Source organism: Notamacropus eugenii, chromosome 1 (assembly GCF_028372415.1).
Source record: "Notamacropus eugenii isolate mMacEug1 chromosome 1, mMacEug1.pri_v2, whole genome shotgun sequence".
NCBI lineage: Eukaryota > Metazoa > Chordata > Mammalia > Diprotodontia > Macropodidae > Notamacropus > Notamacropus eugenii.
Genome location: NC_092872.1, coordinates 428042081 through 428065675, shown reverse-complemented (window position 1 = coordinate 428065675; position 23595 = coordinate 428042081). Strand labels below are relative to the sequence as shown.

Here is a 23595-nt window from a genome sequence, read left to right as displayed (position 1 = left end):
CACCCTGTTCAGGAAAGTCTTCATTTCACATGACTTCCCCTGATTCCCAAGGGGCCCCTGGTAGGAGGGGAAATTTTAGGGGCTCCACATGAAAATGTGTCACAGCATAGACAGGCTGACAAGGGGGCTAATGAGGGAGTTGTGGTGAGGGGGGTGGGGGAGGAGACAAGATGAGAAGGCAGGCAGCTTCCCTAAAGCCACATGGCACTCTAATCATTTCCTATGGTCAAACTCTGTGGCTTTCTCTCTCTCTTTCTCCCCTTCCTGGATTGGCTCATCTCTAGTCACATCACCCTCTCATTTCTGTATGAATTTAGTATTCACTAGGTCCTCTATAGGAGGCAGCTGGGTAGGTAGGGTGCTGAGTCTAGAGTCAACAAGACCTGAATTCAAATCTAGCCTCAGACATTTACTAGCTGTGTGACCCCGACAAATCATTTAAACTCTGTTTGCCTTAATCCACTGGAGAAGGAAATGACAAACCACTTCAGTATATTTGCCAAGAAAACCCCATGCACAGCATGGTCCATGGGGTCACGAAGAGTTGCACACCACTGAACTTTCCTACCCCTGGGCCTTTGCTAAGGCTCTCCTCCAGGCTGGAATGCCGTCCCCTCCCCATTTCTGACTATTTTAATCCCTCCCAGCTACACAAAGGCTTTCTTGTTCCCCATAGTTAGGAACAATCATTTCTCCCTAAGATTTCACACAGCACTTGGTTTGCTCCTCTCTAATACGTGAACTACCTACAATTTTGCATTATACTTATTTGAGGGTGCCTTGTATATCCCTCTTCTAGATAGCAAGCCCATGAGAGTGAGATTATGGTTCTGCTCTCAGACTAGTCCTAACAAGGAACACATGGATTGTCTGTCACCAAGGCCTTAGGAACACTTTCTGTCTTGGTAAGCCTTGCCAGAGGTTAGACTTCATTGGCATAGCTTGCAAGAGTCCTGAGTCAAGAGAAGCAGAATGAGCCTTTAACAGGAAATGACAGCAGACTTCGTTCAAACCTTCCCTCGATACTCACTAGTTGAGAGTCCCTGGGCAAGTCGTTTAGCTTTTCTGAGCCTCAGTTTCTTCATTTGCAAAATGAGAATAACAATGGAACCCATCACATAGGTTGTGATCTTCCGTGAAGATCAAGTGAAATGATACATGCAAAACAGAGTAAGGTGCTGAGGGAAGATGACAGGAGAGTAGGAGACAGGAATAGGAAAACAAGCCCACATGGGATACCTCAATTAACAAGGGCTTTGGGATATTTCTAGTAGCTGAGAAGGTGATAATGGGAAAATTGTAAGGAAAAGAGGTGTAAGGTGTAAGGAAAAGAGAGATGATCCAAGACAAAGATAAGAGTGCTGGACTTGGAGCCAGGAAGATCTGCATTCAAATCCCACCCCAAGCACTCATTAGCTATGTAACCCCAGGCAGGTCATTTCACCTTTCTAGTCATCGGGTTTCCTTCCAGCTCAGATGTTCTACAACCTAACTCATATGTGCTTAGGTCCCATCCAGTTGTGACATTCTATGTTCTGTGTTCTGAGATTCCTTCCATTTATGACACATTATATTGTTTACTGGTCAATGGTTCCTAAATCCAAACCCATTTGGGCTTTCTTGATGCCCAAAATTTTCACCCACATTAGGTAGCAGAAGACAAGACTGATTTTGATTTGTGTTAATGGTTTGGGGAGGCTTTGTTTAATGGACTAACTGATCAATTTAATAAAACAAGTTCACCAGACATTTTTAGTGTATAAGATATCTTTCTATAGGAAGCACTTTATTTCTTTTGAAGTGGTTGTCTGATGTGATCCTTATAATAACCTGAGCTTGGCTGGGTGAGAGTTATTACTCCTATGTCAAGGTGGAAGACCATGAGGTCCTGACAAATGTCTGGATCTGTTCTGGCGAAACAGCAAATAGTACTAGAGTGGGAAACAGAATCCAGGTCTCCTGTATCTCAACTCAATGTCCCTATCAAGGTACCATGATGTCTACATCTGTTCACTTGAAGCCACCTCATCATACCAAGTTAGGAATGATCAACCTGGCCCTTCCCAGGAGTAGCCTGCATTACACCAAATAAAATAAAGAATCCAGAATGCTATGACCTTCAAGTCCAAATCTCTCATCAAAGGTGGAAAAACTGGCCCAGAGAAGTGATTTGCTCCAAGCTGCCCAGTGAATAATGAATGGCAATGTCTATCTTCCTTATTTTACAATTAATTTATAGCCACAACCCTAAAACCAGAGATATATACCCCCTTAGGTGACCCATCTTGAGGAGCTGTGCACCATCCCAGACTAAGATTAACTCAGTTTCCCTCTCTTCAAAAGGCAATATATGAATAGCTGATTGGCTGGAGAGGGAAGGAAAGGGTTAACACTGCAACATCTGCATGCAAGCCAGGGGGAAGCTATGACAGCAGAAAGAAATGGGATCACCCCCCTCCCCACCACCTTCCAACCCTCCAAGCAGCCTCCTTCCAATAAAGCACAAAGAGGTCACTGGCTATTCACCCACACAGCAAAGGAATTCACATTGATAAAAGGGGCACAGCAGAGGCCCCTAGGAGAAAGGCCTATTAATGAGCCAAGAATGCACATCCACTGAAAGGAGAGAAGTGGCAAGGACTGACTAAGCTTGAATTCTGTCTTGTCTCCTAATCCCAGCTAAAGACTGACCTCTTCCCTGAGGCACCATCCCCCTCCTTCCCATCTCAACATGCCTAAAACAATAAAGATCACCTGAGAAGAATGATGTCGTGGTCATTTTTTGGCTTGTCCTATATTTTCAAGATACTTTCACAGATTGGTTCCTCCCCACCCCTTTACTATTTTTTTTTTTTGTTGTAAGGACTGATTCTCTGGGAGAGGGGAATTCACTGAGAAATGTTGGGGCTATAAAAACAAAAGCTAGGGATAATTTTTAAACAATTCTTTTCCCAGGGCAGCCTGCAGGAGGGGGCTGTCCTAGGGGCCAAGAGACATGGCTCTTACTAGACAGCAAGGTCCCAAAGGGCAGGAACTTAGTTAGACTTGGTCTCTCTTCCAGAACAGCAGGTGCTTAATAATGCTTGTTGAATTTAATAATGGATATAAAGGACTATGAAGCTGCCTATAAAGGTTAAGCTATGATTATTACCTTCTGATCCAGACTTTCTTTAAGTGGTCTTGTAGGCAGGAGACCTGTAGGGAATAAACAGATTTACAATTGTTAAGGACCTTAGAATTGATCTGGCCCAACCCCTTCAATTATAAGTTAGGAAACTGAAGTCCAGAGAAGGTCAAATCAAAGTCACAGAAGTAGTAAGTGGTAAAATTGAGATGTGCAGCCAGACCTTTTGGCCCAGACCCAGTGTTCTTTCTCCCCTAGCACCCACATCAGGCAGCAGCCTTTGCATATCTTGGTCTTGACACTTCTTGGCCAGTTCTGAGCAAGTCATTTCACTCACTGGGGATCAATGTGGTAAAAAACACAGGATAGGAAATTCAGAGGCTCTGGGCTTGAAGCTCTGCCCTGCCACTAACTAGCTGTGTGACATTTGGCAAGTCACTTAATCTCTGTGGACCTGTTTCCGGCTCTGGGGAATGATCTCTAAAGTCTCATCTTGCTCAGAATCCCATGATCTTGTGATTCTGTTCCCCAGTTTTCCCTAGAGATAGATTCCTGTAAAGAAGGGACTTTGAAACATAAGCATGAGATTTCTGTTGTCCTGGGAGGGTAGTAGGGGAGTGTGAATGTACATGAGAGAGGAACTTGAGTTCTTATTCCCCACTCTCTCTCTCACACCCTCGTGTCCATTCTTTGCTGAGGCCGGGGAGGGAGGAGCTTGCTGGGTACTTAGACAGGAATGTGGGAGCTGGGCCCAACTTTCCAAGGCCTGGCCAGTAAAGGGATAACCTCAACTAATGAGCATGGGAGTCATTCTTTCCGACTGGACTCCTTCAGTACAGGTCCTGGGGGAAGAGTGCACTCATTTTTAAATGAGAGGAGCTGAGTTTGAATCTTAGCTCTCTAGTTCCCTAGCTGTGTGATCTTGGCAAGGTCAAGTCTCAGCTTTCTCATTGGTAAAATAAGGGGTTGGAATCAGATGACCTAAAGTCCCTTCTAGTCCCAGATGCATGAATGTAATTTTAAAAAATCAGTGTATTGTTGTAACCCTTTAAGATTTACGCAGAACTTTTCTCACTATTATCCTTTGAGGCAGATATTATATCATCCCCATTTTGTAAGACACAGGAAACCGTGTCTCAGAGAGGGTAAATGGCTGACCTTCCGTCACATAGCTACTAAATATCAGAGCTGGCACTAAAATCCAAGTGTTCTGACTTCAAGTCTAGTGAGTGCCCTTTACCCTATGCTACTCTCTAGGGGAAACCTCTGAATAGGAAAAACATTGAATGAAAAAACTGGGGTGGAGGGTGGGGTGCAGGTAGGGAAAGACCTGGGATTCAGCTGTTTTTGTATCTGAGTTGGGTAATCCTCTAGTTCAACCCCCTTACTTTACAAATGGGGAAACAATCAATCAATCTACAAGCATTTAATAACTGTATACTATATTCCAGGAACTGGACCTGGCTCAAAAACAACTCCTGCCCTCAAAGGGCTTACCTTGGAATAAGGAAACAACCCGTTCATAGACACATACTGATAAAGCAGATGCAGAGCAGATGGACAGTGCTCTTAAAAGGGAAGGCCCTAGGGGCTGAAGACAGCACCAGAAAAGGTCTCTTGCTGAAGGTGGTATTTTAGCTGAGTCTTGAAGGAAGCCAGGGATTCTAAAAACAGAAGTGAGGAGGAAGAGAATTCCAGAGGAAGGCCCACACAGGGAATTAGTAAGTGGCATGGCTGAGCCTGGCATAGAATCCTGGGTCTACAATTCTATAGTTGAGGGCAAGGAAATCCAGAGGAGGGAAGGGCCTGCCCAAGTGGACTCAGTTCATTACTGACAGAGTAGAGACTAGGACTCCTGTGTCCTGACTCCTCTTATAAAGCCAAGTTGGCTGCATCTCAGAGTACACATCATGAACCTTCCTGCCCATTAGCTTACAATCCACTTGGAGAAACTAGATTAAGAAGCTTAAAACAAAAGACTGACTATTATTTGGTATGTACCACCTTGGTATTGACTGGAAAAGCTGCTAAAGCCTTGAAAGAAACTGTGACTTTATTGATCAAGTTCAATAATCCAAGCATTGCTTTGGGTCCCAAGACTATACTAAGCTGACAACATATCAGCCACAGACCATCAGTGGCCTTAGCCAGTCACCCACCTCTGATGACCTCATGTCCTCTGGGGCATATGTGAGAAAAAGGATTCCCATGTACCCCAAAGGGTACTTTCTGATAAATATGAGCACCATCTGCAGTCCTAGAAACAGCTGTCTCCCTGAGGTTAGAACACCTGTCTGAGAGTTCTCAGAGCCAAGGAGGCTTGATTAGCATCAAAAGGATGCTGGTTCCAGCCTATACACTGGGTAAAGACTAGCACCCAAGGGGACCCTCTTTAGTAACTGCATGATATACTAGAAGAGCTAGAGTCAAGCAGTTTGACAGAAGCCCCTCATTTGATAAAGCCTCAGATCACAAAGATTAAATCACACAGTCGGCTCATCCATGGAGAACCGCAATGGACCTCTAAGGCCGTCTATGCCAATCCCTTTGTTAAGACAGATGAGAAAACTGAGGCCAAAGGAGGCTAAGTGACCCAATCACAGTCACCTAAGTGTTGGGTAAGATGTGAACTTAGGTCCTCTCACTCCCAGGCCATGATTCTTTCCAGAAGCGCAGGCTGCCTCTTACTGAGCCAAAGCCATTCTTGGAGGCCCTCCTTCTGTTCCCATCCTCTCCTCTGCTTTGGAGCCGTGGCTCCTGAAGTGCTCTCTCTTGCAATCCCTACACGCTGGGATCCCAGGCTCCCTCTACAGCTCTTCTCAGGTACCACCTTCTTCATGAGGACTTCCCTGATCCTCACACTTCCCCCAGCACCAGATGGTGACTTTGAACACTATGGACTTTCTCTTTGTACATTTGGTTACTGCCTCTCCCACAAACTTACCTTTGAATTTACTTTTATGTAGTTTGTAAATGTTCATATGTGTACATGTTCTTTCCCCAATAGAACATTGGCTGCTTGAGGGTAGGGGCTATTATTTTCTTCATCTTTGTAGCTATTACAAAGTTTTGTCAGTACCCCAGTACTGAGCAGGGTCTGGCTTGTAACAGGCATTTTGCAGATACTTGTTGATTGACCGATTAATTGATTGATTCTGCCATTTGCTCTGGCTCCTCTGGTGCTACAGAGAGATCCATCTCTTTTCTTCACATTCCCAAGGCTGACTCCTTCCACCCAATAATGGAAGACTCCCCAACCAGTAGTCTGTCCCCAGGTAGAAAAGAACTAGAGAGGACTTAGGCAGAGAAGGAATCCAAAACTCAATCATTTTAGCATAAGGGGAAGCATGTACTAGAGAAGACAGGTGGTCTCCAGCTAAATTGGTTCCCTCTTTCATGTCAGTAAGGATGGTATGAGGCAGACATCACCAAACACAGCCTTGGTGAGATCAGACTGGAGGATTCATGCCCCAGACAAACAACATCTTATGCCTTTTTCCAAAACATTTACTCATCTGCTCAAGAAGTCTCACAAATAGTACTATGAGGAAGGCAAAACACAGGCTATCCCTATGTGAGAGTTCCAGAGAGAAGTGACTGGCTCAGGGTCACTCAGTGAGTTGATAGTCATCCTGGGATTAGAACATGAATTTCCTTACTTCTCTGGACCATAGTTCTTCCTCCTAAAAGGGCCTTTTTACTCTGCATTCCTTAGTTAGGTAGCAACTCTTGTCCCTGTTCTTTTGTCCTTTTCATTTGTGGGTGGCTCATCTGCCCCAGGAATGTTATGAGGTCCCCAATGGCAGTTATCCTCAGACATGCAGCACTGTGGCATAATGTGCAGACAGCCAGGCCTTGGAGTCAGGATGACCTGAGTTTTAAGTGCTGCCTCTGAAGCGTACTTGGCTATGGGATTCTGGATAAGCTATATAACTTTTCAGTGCCCTAGGCAACTCTCTGCAACTATAAATTGTAGGACAGTGGTTGAGCTATGTTGGTTAAAGAGAGATTGCTCATCAGGGAGCTCCCCACGCTGACCAAATCACAGATCTGGACAAAGAAGAAATCCTCACCTCACCCCTCTCGATCCAAGTGATGAGCGAGCTCTGCACACAGCCACGGGCTGGCTGACACACTAGACAAGGATCTCATCTCTCCATTGTCCTGTCTGAAATGACTTTATATGGTTGAAAAATCCTCTTACCTGGCTCAGTCCCTGACCCAGAGGGCTGGGGGTAAGGGGAGGACCAGATGTTCTCAGCTGAAAATCAGAGAGGGATGAAGAGAAGGTTAGCCAAGAGCTGTTCTCTGTGGCCACAGGGGAGAGGCCCAGAGAATCTGCAGACACAACCAGTGATGAAAATATCTCCCACATGAACCAAACTTTACAATTTCCCATTTCAAAAGCATGTGCATATTCATTAACTCACAGGATCATCCCCAAAGCCCTGAGAGGCAAAGAGGGCAGAGAGCATTATCTCCACTCTGAAAGTAAAGGGGACCAAGCCTCAGGAAAGCTTTCATGATAGCATTTTAGCATTGGAAGGAACCTCGGAGACCACCTAGGCCAATACCCCTATTTTATTTTTTATAATATTTTTTACTGATACCTTTGTGTTTTACATCACCTTCACCTTCTTTTGTAAATATATCCCTCCCCTTCTCCTATCCAGGGAGCCACCCCTTGTGACAAAGAATTTAAAAGAAGCTCCGTAAAACCAACCAACAGATCCACTTCAGTGCCATATTTTATAGATGACAAAATTGAGGGCTAGAGAGTTGACCTTCATTTCCAAATATATCCCTCCCCAACTCTACCACTCAGAGAGCCAGATGGAGGGAACTTTAAAGGGAGTTGGTTGCTGCATGATCATGGCAGAGGGAAGGTCGGAAGATGGCAGTGGGGATCACAGCATGCCAACTCCCTCTGCCCAGCCTTAGAGAGCATGGTAACAGATATGCTGTCTCCAGAAGAAAGTACTTCAGCAAATACCACAAGATGGGAGGAATGAATGTGGACAGGGATTTTAAAACAGTCTTACAAATCTGATAGAAGAGGACTGGAGGGCACAGGGGAAAGGACAGGGCCTGGGGAGGGTGAGGACTAAGTTTACTGAATGGGGGAGAGCCAGCATTCCTAACGTTGCTACCTTTGATGTCAAACCCGTCCCTTCACACACAGGACCTTGGGCCTACAGGGAAACTGGAGTCACACAGGGTCAGGGAGATACAGCAAATCACCAAGTGTAACATCTTCATTTTGTACATGGGGAAGCAGTCCCAGAGAGAGGAAGTGATCTCTCATCTAGAATCAGCAGGGACCCAAACCATCTAGTTCAATGCCCTCATTTTAGACATGAAAAAAATCAAGGCTCAGGGAGAGCCAAGTGATTTATCCAAGGTCACACAGGTAGTAAGCAGCAGGCAGAGGTGGAATTTCAACCCAAGGGCTATGGTTCAGTTATTCTCCCCTGGATAACCCCACCTGTTACAAACAGAACTTTGCAAGTTGTCTGAGAAGTCACTTCTAATTCTGGGCACTGTACCTCAGACACTTAGTAGCTGTGTGAGTCACTTAACCCTGTTTGCCTCAGTTTCCTCATATGTGAAATGAGCTGGAGAAGGAAATGGCAAACTACTCCAGTATCTTTGCCAAGAAAACCTCAAATGGGGTCATGAAGAGTCAGACACAACTGAACAACAACTGACATGTTTACTGAGGACAAGTCAGCTCAGAGAGATCCTATACTAAAGTGGAGGTGTTATAAACTTCTGTCAGGAACTGACTGAGAAACAGAGGATAACAGGATGTAGAACTGGAGAGGCCCTTCATTTGACAGAAGAACAAACTGGGATCTAGAAAAGTGGAACATTGCAATGCTTTACAAACCCAATTGTGACACACAAATTCAAGCTGTTATAGACTTGCTGCCCAGAGTCACACAGGTAGTGAGTGAGGAGTAAAGCCCCAGGTCCAAGGTCTAACTTTTTATCCACTGATTCCATGCCTAGTGCTTCTCCCATCACACCAGGAATACCTGTATAATATTTCCTGCCATTCCTGGAGAATAAAAGAGTGAAGAGAAAAGAAGTTAAGGTCAGAAGGGGAAGCCAGTTTGGAAGGGGACAGGTTGAAAAGAGAGACTGCAGGAGGGTGCATATGAAGAGGCCAGGAGAATATGGTCTCAGAGGGTTTAGGGAACTCCAAAGAGGACAATCTAGCATGAATTTGAAAGTGAAACCCAAAAAATATAGGCGCAAAAAAGGAGCTGATTTCTTCAGTGAGAGCCTGGAGGAGCTGGGTTTTATTAGACTAAGGGAATAGAAAGCAAAGGGAAACTCAGGAAGAGAAACCAGGTCTCGGAAAGAGAGTTAGGCAAGAGAAAGATCTAGATGCAAAGGGCTGAGCTCAGAGGGATAGCTTTAACGGAGGAAATATCCCTAAGCAACATTTCTGTCTTAAATTTGACTCTTTAACTATGCCATATACCTGTAATTTTCTGAACTGTGCATGTACCCTGTAGTTTCTCACATTGTAGCAAAATTGGTTAGTCCAAAGTCAGGTTGTAGTGACCCAAAATGAGATGCCCTTTCACACCTGAGATCGTAGCAGACCTGAGGAAGAAATGGCTGATGAATTACAGATTTAGAGTTGGAAAGGACATCTGAGAGTCTAACCCTTTCCTTTACAAAGGAAGTAAGTATCCAAAGGGTTAAATGATTGGGGTCAGAATCACACAGATAGAACTGGGAGTTTCCTAGGTCCCTTTGGTGTCTTATTATACAGACCAAATGCATGACTACAGTTTCCCCTCATTTTCTTAAACGTTCCATAATACTTGCCCCCTCCTCCTACCCTCACATGTCTGCTTTTAGCTTAAAAATGATTCCCAGCATGTTCCTCTTTCATAGTGAAGGACAAGGCTGTGTTTTTTTTCTTCATCATTCTAACTCTACGTTTGCTCAAACATGACCCCCTCAGACATTCGTTCCTTCAAACCTTGGCCACCTGGAGATACAATTACAAATCCCTCTCTTTCCCAACTGGGCCTCACCCTCAACCAGTCATCTGATTCACTCTGTTCCCATGGTAACACTCAGGCAGGTGGGGAAGGGGCCAGTCTCTCCTGTGCTCCATGGATGGAATTTCCCTTTGGGAAATTTCTATGAATATGACAAAAAAAAAAAAACAAAACCCACAACAACCTCAGTATGAAAACATATTCAATAGGATTAATAATTTTAAAAAATCAACTTTAATAAGCAGGTCTCTCTTTGAGATGAAGAGCTAGGGAACTGGAGAGGGAAGGGCTGGGATTCCTGTTGGAGAACCTATAGGGCCAGAGATCAGGCATCTTAGGCTGCCCACTCTGGGTCAGGGGCCTTATATATACATATATATATATGTATATATATGTATACATACACATACACACATACACACACACACACACACACACACACATATATATATATACATATACATATATACATACATACATATCTGGTACAAGTTATTTCCCCTAAGTAGAATGTGATCCCCTTGAAGACAGGGACTGTTTATGTTTTTGTCTTTGTAACTCCAGCACCTAGTATGGGACCTGGTATGTAGCAGGTACTCAATAAATGCTTGTCTAGTGACAAGGGAGGAAGCATGGTGCAGTGCAAAGAACATTAGCTAGGGAATTAGAGGAGCTGGGTTCAAATCTTGCCTCTGATGTTTATTATCTGTATGACATTAAACAAGCCATTTCACTTTTCCTTTCTAAAGGGCTCAACTATAAAATGGGGAGGTGGGGGAGGAGGGGAATCCTGACTTGATGGCTTCTGAGATCCTGAATGAGCACACATAGCCTCACATTAACTGTAGCTTCCTCTTGCAGGAGGGGCTTCCAACAAGCATTTATTAAGCACTTCCCATGTATCTATCAGGCACTGGAGATAAAATATTATAAACACTAATTTAAGTGCCTACAGTAGACAAGTTTCTGTGTTCGACTCCAGACATACAAAGACAGATGGGGCAAAGTCCAGCCCTTCTCTCAAGGAGCTTCTATTTTGATGGGAAAAAGAACAAACATCCAAATATCTATGATTAAGGATGAGAAAAGTTAAGTGCAAAAGAGGAGGAAGATACACAGTCCTTGCCCTCAAAGAGTTTCCCGTCCAGCTAAGAAGATAAGACTCACCCACAGAAACAGAGGAATAACCACAGATGACTGTTTTTCTTATTCACTGCCTACCTCCTCCCACTTCCAAAACCACTACCCCACCAGAGGCCTTTGCCTTCTCTTGTCTGGACTACTGCAATAGCCTCCTTGCAAGCAGGGAGTGGGAGAGATGCTGGTCTGTCCAGCCCTTCTGGAAGGAGGGATCCCCTTCCTGGCTCAAAAGCCTCCAGTGGCTCACTACTATCTACTGCATCTTGTCTCAACAACTCCTTCAGGAAAAATGCATTAAGCTATTACACAAATTCTTCCACTGAATCAATGTTTATTAAGCATTACTTTTGGAAACTATTGGAAATAAATAAGGCTGTTATGCAAAAATAAAAAGGAACACCTTCAAAATAAAAGGAAAAGAAACAGATCAGGGGAAACCTTGACGATAAATATATAATATACAACTTAACATCCAGAATCTAAATGTATGACAGTTATGTCCATTCCCTCACTGGATAAATCACCAGGGAATATCAAGAGACCACTCTTTAAGGTGGAAAAATGGATAGTAATCACTTGAAAAAAGTTTTTTCAAGCTCTCCAATAAACTGAGAAAACAACTCTGAAGTAATAATAACACTAGCTTACAGTTCTCTAGCACTTCCTACATGCCCTATGTGCTAAGAGAATACTTTACAAGTATTCTCTTATTTGTGATCCTCACAACAACCCTGGGAGGTTGGTGCTATTATTATTCCTATTTTACAGATAAAGAAACTGAGGCAGGCAGAGTAAACAAAGGTCGCACAACTAGTAAGTCTCTGTGGCCAGATATGAACTCTGATCTTCTTGACCCCAGACCCAGCACTCTATCCATTGCAACACCTAGTTACCCCTAGGTACTACCCTGCACCCATCTCATTGGCAAAGAAAAATAAAACAATAAAATGTAATGAAGGCAGAGCTATGGGGGACTGTTCACATTATTAAGCTGTTGGCAGAACTGTGAATTTGTATACAGTAGTATTTTTAGAGAACAACCTGGAATTATACAATAAGAATTACAAAACAGATCATATCCTCTGACCCAGAAATCACACAACTAGGACTGCCTATGACCCAACAAAATACTGAAAAGGACAAAAGAAAAAAAGAGTTAGTGGTAGAAAAATATTCACAGCAGTATTTAGTTGCAACAGAAAAAAAAAAACCCCAATCCCAACCTGGAAATATCCTACAAGTTAAACAACTCCTGCACACCTTATCTGAATTACTTCTCTGTTTGCATTTGGGGAGAGTCAATCCTGGCATAGTGGATAGAGAGTTAGCTTTGGAGCTAGGAAGAACTAGGTTTGAATTGCACATCTGACATGCTGACTGTATGACCCTGGGGAAGTCACTTAACTTCTAAGGGTTCTAGGTAAGAAGGTGCTGACCTGCCTTGGTAGAGGAAATTGCCTCATCCACAAGTTACTCATATCAATGAAACCACAGGCCATCATCTTATCCTCGTATCTTGGAATACCTCTCCCTTTCTTCTTCACCTTCCCCACTTAAAACATAAGCTCTTTGTAGGCAGACTTTCATTTTTTGTCTTAATATATCCAACACCTAGGACAGTGCCCTGCACGTCTTCACAGGCTCACAGGATCGTAGATTTTGAGCTAGAAGGGACTTTATCTATCATCTACTTCAATCCCCTCATTTTACAGATGAGGAAACAGATGCCCAAATAGGTTAAGTGAATTAGATGGTAAGCCACAGAACCAGGATTCAAACCTAGGTTCTGTGATTCCAAATCCAGTATGTTTTCCATTATGCCACACTAATTAGGCAGCTAGGTGGCACATTGAATAGAGTTCTGGGCCTAGAGTCAAGAAGACCCGAGTTCAAGTCTGGCCTCAGACATGTACTCCCTAAGTGATCTGGGCAAATCACTTAACTCCTGTTTGCCTCAGTTTCCCCATCTCTAAAATAGGGATAATAATGGCCCCTACCTCCCGTAGTTGTTATGAGGGTCAAATGAGATAATAACACTTAGCACAGTGTTTGGTACATAGCAAGTGCTCCATAAATGTTAGCTATCATCATCAACAGTGTAAGTTTTAACTACTGAATTAAAAATTAAGCACATCAATGTGACTATTCCATTGCAAAAAAAAAATAGGGCAAAGACACAATGCAAAGAAATCTGAGGAAAGCAATAGGATGCAATGCTGAGGGAGGAAAGCAGAATTAGAATGACCCAACACACTAACAGAATCCACAGGAAAAAGAAACAAAATTTTTGAAGTCCACAGAGAAATGAGAAATTGGAAGATGACCCCCAGAGCAAAAAAGTTAGGATTTTTTATCATTTTTGCCAAAAAATTAGATTTTCTTTTATGAAAATGTAACTACTTCAGTTTTTATGGTTTTACTTGGGATTGTATTCTTTATTCTGTTTGTCTTTCTTAAGATTGTCGCATTCATCAACTGCATCTTGAAAATAAATAATGACTTTCTTCAAAGCCCTCCATCATCCTGTCCTACCCCATTTTTCCAACCAAATGTCTTTCTACTCTCTAGCCTAGACTTTAGTCTCTTGACTGACCCACAAAGGTGGAATGGCCATTCAGAACCTCTTTACAACATCTAAAGATGGTCATTCACCCCTCCTTTCATCTACATATGGTCATTCACTCTCAAATCACAGCATCCACAAACTGGCACTACCCACCCCAGACAATGTATTTCACCCTACTCCCCACCATCTTGTTACTTACTAGCTGTGTAACCAAGCTTGAACAAAGGCCCATGTCCTAGACTCTCTGCATCCTTACAGCACAGAGCACAGGACTGGGCCCAGAGGAGGCACTCAGCACAGATAGGTTGGCTGAGTGTATACATACATTTATGGCTTCTCTCATTCCATTCAAGTTTTATTTCCCACTATTTCCTGTTCTTCCTATTAAAAAAGACAATAGTCCTATTTTTAGCAGGGTTTGATTGGGATAATAAGCAACCTTTGACTGACAGTATCTTACGCTTCCTAAATTTCTAATTCCTTCCCAGGAAGCCTTTGCTGGAAGCGATTATCCAGCAGGAAGCCCCCTCCCCCCAACCCCTACTATTCCAAAGTAGCAGCCAAAGTTGATTCTACAAGACTCTCCTTTTTCTCCACTAAGGAAACACACCAAAATTCAAGACATAACATAGGGTGACAATGGGGAGTAAAGGAAAGCCTTGGCTAGAGAATCAGCAGACCTGGGTTCTAGTCCTGGCTTTGTCACTAATTCACTATGTGACTACAGGTAAGTCACTCACCCCTCTGCACCCCTTCAGCCCCACCTCTGCCTTGTTTTCTACATGTACCATAGGATGATTAGAACTGGGAAGGGACTTTTGAGAGCATCCTGTCCAAATCCCTCAATTCATACTCAAATATTCCAAATGGGAACCCCAAATATTTTTAAATGAATGTTAAAATAAAGTTTAGATAGATGGATGGATGGATAGATGAATAAATGAGTAAATATTTCAAATGGACCTTTGATCTCATCTACTTTAATATTCCCTGCAATAATGGAACTCATAGCCCATTCCTGCCTATTAGACAGTCAATTAGTCAGTCAGCTAGCAGTGTGCTACGTCCCCACTGCCCCTCATGAAAATGTGAGTTCCTTAAGAGCAGGGATTGTCTTACTTTTCTATTTTTATCCCCAGCACTTAATACAGAGCTTTGTAGACAGTAAATGACTAATAAATGCTTTATTTATTCATTTATTAAGGCCTACAACTAGACTTCAAGCTTGAGGAAAAAGACCATGTCCGAGACTTCTCCATATCCCTATAGCACAGGGCACAAGGCTGGGCCCAGAGGAGGCACTCAGTACAGATGAGCTGGTTAACTATATACACACATTTATAGATTCTCTCATCCCACTCAAGTTATATTCCCCACTATTATACAGCCAGGCACTGTGCCAAGTGTTGGGGATACAAAAGAGGCAAAAATAAGTCCTGCTTTCAAGTCTAATGTCTGTTTATCCTATGCGACTTTTTGTCCTGGTCTTCCCATAAATTCACTACAGAATGTTCAACCGACATACTGAGGGAAAACTGAAGTCTAGAGAGGTTAAATGATTTGAGTAGCAGAGGCATACACAATGTATTATTGATTCCAAATCCTCCACTCTTCCCACTTGGCCATCAAGTTGAGCATAACAATGCCTGCCTCATTCAAACTTCATTTCACTCATGCTCTTGTTTCTGGCACAATTGGGGAACAGTCTTGTTCTCTGGGATCCCAAGGACTAAACTTCAGCTAATGAGTTGGAGGCAGATTTTGGTCCAATATAAATGTCCTAATAGCTGAAATTCTCCAACAATAGAATGGTCTGCCTCATATGAAAGTGAGTTTCCCATTGTTGTAGCAGTTTCCCCAGGGCCTAGAAGATGACCTTGCAAAGGATGTAGCTGAAAATACGCTTGTACTGAGTGGGAGGTTAATGATATAACCTCTGAGGTCTCTTCTAGCTAAGAGACTGTGATTCATCTATTGTCCTGGCCAGGATTCAGAGCTGGAAGAAACCTTAGAAATCACTGGGGCTCTGCTATTTACTACCTGTATGACCTTAGGCAACCCTGTGCACCTCAGTTTCCTGATCCACAAAATGAGGGGGGTTGGACTAGATGACTTCTAAGGTCTCTTCCAGTTCTAAATCTATGATGCTATCATCTGATCTGGCTCTTTCATTTTATAAATGAAGAAAATAAGGTCTTGAGAAATTTAGCAATTTCCCCCCCACCCAAGATAACACTAGTAATAAGTAACTAAACCAAAATTTAGGACCACTTACTACAAATGTCATACCTATCTTATATCACCCTGGAGATGGGGTAACAGGGTGAGAGTAGAGAAGCTGCTTCAGAGTAGCATACACATTCTTAGAAGGGGGAAGAACCAAAGTCAATAAAAGGAAAAACTTCCCCATTGCCTCTTACCTGCCCAATCCAGATGAGAAATGGATGAGTCAGTGATCCCAGACCCAAGTAGAAGAGCACAGGTCAGCCTATCATGACCACCCCAACACAGGAAAACCCTTCGTTTTCCTTGCCACATAAGCAACCCAGCTTCTCTTCCTACATTCCTCCTTCCTTTCCCAAGGATATGGAGAAGGTAATGAAATGGACAATTTCACCTCCTTCCATCACAAAAATGCCTCCTTCCACCACACAAACTCTAGTGCCTCTCCCCAAACCTCAACCTTCAAAAGAAGGGCACCAAGGAACCAAGGCTCTCTTCTTCTATCCACTCCAGAAGAAACCAAAGGAGTAGGGAAGAGATAACAGACAAGTTTAGTTAGAATAGACAGCCTTAAGTATAGCAAAAATCTCCCAGAAGCAAACACTGTTTGTACTTCCTCCTCTTTGACAAAAGGCTCCAGAAGGCAGCCTGGCATAGAGGCAAGAGCATTAGACCTGAAATTGTAAGAAAGGAGTTCAACCCTCATCTCCAACTTAAACTCACTGTGTTTCCTTGAACAAGTCCCTTCTCATCTCTGGGCCTCAGTTTCCTTATCTGTAAAATGAGAGGACTGGAATTGCACATATTCTGATTACTTGCCTTCTCAATGGGGAGGGGAAGGACAGAAGAGATGGAGGGAATTGGAAACAAAAAAATTTTTTAAATAAATGTTAAAAATAAATGAATAAAAGATTTTTGAAAAAGGAATGGCATATAATCCACATATATATAATTTATATGTGGTCTCCCCATCAAGAGAGCAGCTAGACAGTGCAGTGGGGAGAGCTCTCAGGTCACAAAGAGTTGGTCACAACTGAAATCAAATGAATAACGACTCCCCATTACAATGTAAGCTCCTGGAGGGAAGAGACTGTTTCATTCTCTGAATGTACTCATTCAATTCTCTGTATTCCTAGGGCTGACAGACAGATGCCTAATGAATAAATACTTATTGATTGATCTATGCATTGATGATCACTGAGATCTCTTCCATTGTAATATTATGACACTGTGATTTATAACTGGACCTCTCAAGTCATTTAGCAACAGAAAAATCTAAGGGGAAGAGAGATGGGTAGCCCGCCATTCTTCTCCCCACCTCCCACCCTGGCCACTTTGGAGTAATCTTTGACTTGTCCTTTTCTTTCCATCTTTGTATCTAAACTATCAGCAAATCAGGGTCACAGAATGTAACTGGCAGAGCCCTGAAAAATCTAGTTCAACCCCCTCATGTCTAACAGAGCCATGAAACCAAGGATAAATTCTCTCCCTAAACACCACACTGGTAGGGATGGTCTTGTATAGTTCTTTAGATAATTGCCATTCTAGCCTTTTCAGTTGCTCTCTCATCCTTTTACTTCTGGCCATTCCCCAGACACACCCTCTAGGCCCTCATCACCTCACTACCTAGGTGATGTGGGGCAAATCTCTTACCTTCTCTTGGCTTCTGTTTCCTCATACAGAGGACGAGGGGATTGGACTAGGTGGCCTCTGCTCTAAAGCTAGGATTCTAGGACCCTAGGACCCTAGTCATAGTGTGCAGCAGGTCAGCAGAACAGTATAGTTCCGGTCCTGGATTTACCACTAGCTCTCTGGCCTTATACAAGTGAGTTCCCTTCTCTGTTTCCCAGTTTACTCATTTGCAAAATGAAGGAAATGGAGTAGCTCTCAAAAAACCTTTCCAGCTCTAAATATGTTTCTTTCATTACTGCCACAGTCAACTGGTTTTTCTGCCTCCTGTTTTTCCTCACCCTGATCCATCTTGCAAACCATGTCAGAGTAATCTTCCTAATGTAATCCTATGATCATATCACTCTACTAAAAAAATCCACTAAATGGTCCCCTATTGTTTTTAGGATAAAGTTCAAATTCCTTAGCCTGGTATTCAAAGCTCCCAGGCTCTGCCCTCAAAATACCTTTCCTATCTCGTCTCCAACTTTCCAGTTTTCATATACTATACATTCCAGCTAAATGAGAATGCATACTCAATGTTCCCTAAATCTACATTGTGCTTTCCTATCTACACACAAATCCTCAAGCTGTTATCTGGAATGTATTCCCAACTAATTAACACCTTCTGAAATCCTATCCATCCTTCAAGGGCTAATTCAAAAGTCAGCTCTTACTTACGTGAAGCCTTCCATAACTAATCCAAAAAGATATGAGCTTTCCCAATTCTGAGATGAACAACAGTTTGTCAGTACTTTTCTATGTACTTATGCTTATTTTTTTTTCATTTTAAAGATTTAATTTCAAATGAGGAAGTGCATGATAAGTTAATTCTGGAGAAAAGGTATAACATTTGAAAATCTATCAGAGTTTCTAAAATTCTTAATATGAAAAATTAAAAATTAATTTGTGAATCAAATTCAAATTATAGAAGTACATCCTAATAAATTTATATTAATGAATTTAATATATTAAAATATAAAAATATAATATAAAATAAACATAATATAAAATATGTAAATTTATGTTATTCATATTAAAATGAAATTCATAATATAAAATTCATAAAATGAGCGAGAACAATGTGATTATTGTGAGATTATTTTTTCTAGCAAGACTTTTCAATTACATCACCAATATTAAAATTAAACAATTTTGCTTAAAGTAATCAACATTCTGATATTATTTTATATTCTACATTTTCAATTATAAAGAAAAGATATTAACAAACCTTTTGAAACTTAAGTGAACACTATAATATTCTCATACTAAATGTTTAGTAACTTTCAAGATAGCTCCAATTAACCAAACCTTTTTGACTTAACATGAACCAATAGCATAATATTCTAGTATTAAATATATTAAACAGTCTGAAGACAAAACTTTCAAAAGACATACAAAATTGTTTCTAAAAGGAATTAAAGTGCCAAATAGAATTTGTATATCATCTTATACCCTTGTTTTATTAAGATCCTTTTATTTTCAACACTATAACCTATAGACTATCCCTGGTATTATAATTATCTGTGACATGTGTCTTATTCCACTACTGGACTGACTACAAGCTGCTTGAGGAAAGGGACCCAAGCATAAAAGGTCACACATAATAAATGCTTTTCAAAAAATTGAATGAATAAATGAATGAATGAGACAGCTAATGTAGCAGAAAGCATCCTGGACTTAGAGTAAATAGATCCAGATCCAAATCCCACCTTAACAACTAATTACCTATGGACAAATCATTTAGCCTTTACGGTCATGGAAGAAATGGGGCCATAAATAAACAAATAAATGAATGAATGAATGAATGTACACAGACATATACATATATACACACATAGAAACAAAAAGAGAAGAAAGAGAAGGGAGAAGAGAAAAAATGATTTGTGGTATGAAGCATGTATATGGTACAAAAATAAATATGCAGCATACAACAGCAAAAATAAATAGAATAAGGTTATAGGAGTTATAGCTGGAAGGGGCATTAAAGATCATCCAGTCTAGTTCTTGACCTAAGATCTATAGACAGGTTTAAGGGGGTCTGTACACTTGGATGGGGGAGGGGGGGAAGTACAACTGGATTTCAATATCATTGGTTTTCTATTTAAGAAAGGCTTCCAAAACAGTCCTGTCTCATTGCTCTCCATGCTGCAGAGGACTTCCCTGGGTTTTGTTTTCCCACACATACACTTTTCAGCTTCCTTTAATGTACTGTTCTCTTCCATGAAACTTAGAATATAAACTTATAATAAGAAGTATCTCTCCCTGCCCCCTTTCCCCGAATAAGCGCAGAATAAAAGCTTCTTGTAGGCAGGGACTGACTTTCTTTCTACTTGAATTTATATTAACAGAGCTTAGCCCAGTGCCTGGAACATTAGAAGCACTCAAAAAATGCTTGGGGTTTTGTTTTTCCTTCTGCAATTCTATTGTTTTATTTTATGCATTTAAAAACATGATTCTGAGAAGGGGTCAATATATGTTTAACCAGATTGTCAGAGGGGTTCATGACACACAAAAAAAGTTTAAGAACCTTTGACCTAATCCAATGTCCAGGCTTATTCCCAACCACCACCACATTTTACATATGAAACTCAACCCCAAAAGATTAAGGGATTTGCCCATAGTTAGCCAATATGCAGAGGATATCAAAGAAAGAGGAAAAGGACCCATACTTACAAAAATATTTATAGCACCTCTCTTTGTGGTGGCAAAGAATTGAAAACAAAGAGGATGCCGCCTATCAACTGGGGAATGGAGATGACGAACACTATTGTACTATAAAAAATGACAAGGGAGGTGACTTCAGAAAAATCTGGGAAGATTTATATGAACTAATGCAAAGTGAAGTGCATAGGAACAGGAGAACAATGCATACAACTCTGATAAATACAATGATCCACCACAACTCCAAAGGACTCAAGACAAAATATCCTCCTCTCCTTCAGACAGAGAACTGATAGATTCAGAGTGCAGACTGAAGCATATTTTTTGCTCTTTTTCTTACTTTTGCCCACAGAATATGGCCAATGCTGAGTTTTGTTTTGCATGACTACAAATATTTGTAATTTGCTCTTTTGAGTTGCCTTCTTACTGAAGGGAACAGGTAGAAGAAAGGAAAGAATTTGGACCAAGAAAAAATTTTTAAATTTCTGTACTTTAAAAAAATATATAAATGGAATGAACTGGGGAGAGGGAAAAAAGTAAGTAGAAGAACCAGAGTTCAAACCCAGTTCCATTTACTACAAAGCATGAACAACGTACAGAGTATTAAGAAATGAAGGGAATATTTGAGGAAGGGGGAAGAGGAAGAGGGGAAGGGATACACACAGACAATATGACTTTAATCAAGTCACTTTTCCTTTCCAGGCTTCAGTTTCCTCTTCAGTAAATTGGAAGAATTAGATTAGCTGACCCATAAGGTCCCTTCCAACTCCAATATGGTATCGTCTTAAGTCCTTCCACGTGGAGCACACAGAGGTCTACGTTCTAACTACATCTTCTCTTCTAGCTCCAATAATTTCCATGTGTCCATGGATAAGAAAGCAGGTTGAGAAAGGAGCAGAAGGAACCAATGGAGAATTCTCTGTCCTTTCATTCCCAAGTGACATCTCACTTTGGCTAAGAAAGATGGGTTTCTACTTCATGAACTGATCTTCCCCTTTGTCTGACAGTCCCTTCCCCTACCACCCTGAGTCATGACTGGTGCTGTCTGACTGCTAGTTACCCTAGATTTGGTATCAGGATACCTGGGTTCAAATCCCATCTCTGCCATTAAGTGGCTGGCCACATGACCTTGGACAAACTACTTCTCTTGGAGCTCAGTTTCTTTATCTGCAAAATAAGGTGGGCTGGATGTGGCTCAGAGATTCTGTAATCTTATCACTTTCCCAAGGACTGGCCTAATTTATCTAAAGGCTTACTGGGAGAGGGCTACCTCAATTCAGTTCAATTCAATTCAACAAATATTTATTAAGTACTTATTGTGTACAGGGCACTGCACTGGGGGCTAAGAGTAAAAGGATGATAACTGAACAGTAGAGCCTGCCTTCAAAAATATGATACAAGATAGAGTAGTATGAAAGCAAAAGAGAGATACAAAGTGTAGAGAGGCAATGTGGTATAATGGAAAGAATCCTGGTTCAAGAATCAGTTAATCAGTCTACATTTATTAAGCACCTACCATGTGCCACACAGTGTGCTAAGTACTGGAGATACAAAGAAAGGAAAAAAAAAATCCAGTCCTTAGACTCAAGGAGCTCACAGGGGAGACAAGGTGCAAATAACTGTACAAATAAGCTACATGCAAGATAAATTGGAGAGAGGGTCTTCACAAAGGGAAGACACTAAAATTCAGGGGAAAAGGAAAGGCTTTGTGCAGAAGGTAGTTTAGCTGAGCCTTGAAGGAAGCCAGGAAGTGGGGATGAGGGGGGATAGATAATGAATACATAAGGAGTCAGAATATAAGAGTGTTGTGTGCAGAGAAGAGCAAGGAGACCAGCTCCAGATCTACAAGCCTGTGATACTATGAAAATTTGTGAAGATCATGCCAAATCAGGAGCAATCAAGAAAGGCTGTCCAAAGGAGGTGTTACCCAAGAGGGGTATAAATGGAAGATTTCAACAGGAGATGAGCAGTGAGTACAGTCCACCTCTCAGTTCAGTTCCATTCTCCACACCCCCTTTCTGCTCCCCCAACAGAGGATCTCCAAAGGGAACTGAGTCTGAAAGACAGACTCTGTCAGGGCCTCAAGGAAACAAAGGCTCACTTCAAAGTTTCCTCAGAGGCTCCCCCAAGTGAACTCAACCTGATGGATCTTAGGGCCTTAAGGAGACAAAGGCTCCCTTGAAAGTTCCTTCATCCTTCTCTCCCCTCCCAAAGAATGTGTTGCTCTCAGAGCTCTCAAGGCTAAACCCTGCTATCTATGGGGCTCAGCGGAGTGATAGAGGGGAGGGAAAGCTTTATAGCTTGGGGGTGGGGGAGATAGGGCAATGACTGTAACAGACTAAATGAGGCAGATAGGACAGGAAAGCCTGGGACATTGTGTCCTCCACCAACACTCAGAGTAAGAAGACATTCCCCAGAGGGGCACGTATGATAATAAGCCTTGTTTTCATATGACCTTTTGCTTTCACACACATTGTCTTATGGAGAGAACATCTTCCCTCACTATCCCCCTCACCATATCCAGCAGGTTAGTAGCATTGTGGCTTAATAGCAAGAGTCCTAGATTTGGAGTCACAGAAAATGAGTTCCAACCTCAGCTCTACAACCAAGTGACCACAGACAAGTCCTTCAGCCTCTTGGGGCTTTAGTTTTCTGTCCATGAAATAAGGGAGTTAGACAAGATGATCAATAAAGTTAATTCTATCTCTCACTTTTAAAAGCATTGAATTTGGAATCAGAAGACCTAAAATAGGGTCCTTGTTGGCCACCTACTCACTAGCAAACCACTGGCTCTGTGTGACCATAGGCCATTCACTGTCCCTCTCCAAGCTCCTCAATTTCCTCCCAACCAAAATGAGGATAATAATGGGGGAGAGGGGGAGAGAGAGAGAGAGAATTTCTAGAACTCTTGCTCTATAAATAGTGATAGACACAGGGATCATTAGATGTTTATTACCATCTCCTCCCAAGAATAGGCTTTCTTATGGGGAGGAAAGAGTAAGAACTGGACAGTAAGGATAGTCTGGAATAGAGCTGGGGGGGGCGGGGATAAGGTATAAGTGAGGGGAGGTAGCAGGCATTGAAGATAAACTTAGCAATTTTGTCATATTTTGTTGAAGGGAGGGTAAAGTCTGTCCAATCCTCCCCCTGCCCAGGGTAGTGGAAGAGACCTTCTAAACAGGTAGTTT

At 41.9% G+C, this 23595-nt stretch overlaps 1 protein-coding gene across 19 annotated transcripts in view; it reads right to left on the bottom strand.

Annotated features, from left to right (window-relative positions):
• The window catches only part of SRC (SRC proto-oncogene, non-receptor tyrosine kinase), a 150203-nt gene that overhangs the window by 47643 nt on the left and 78965 nt on the right, over positions 1–23595 (bottom strand). For 6 of the 19 annotated variants that reach the window (XM_072631535.1, XM_072631530.1, XM_072631532.1 and 3 more), the window contains one exon: positions 3152–3195. The exons of 2 other annotated variants lie outside the window; for them this stretch is intronic. The gene's annotated coding sequence lies outside the window, so the exon portion shown is untranslated. 11 more of the 19 variants (XM_072631523.1, XM_072631527.1, XM_072631520.1 and 8 more) reach the window with 5 other exon arrangements.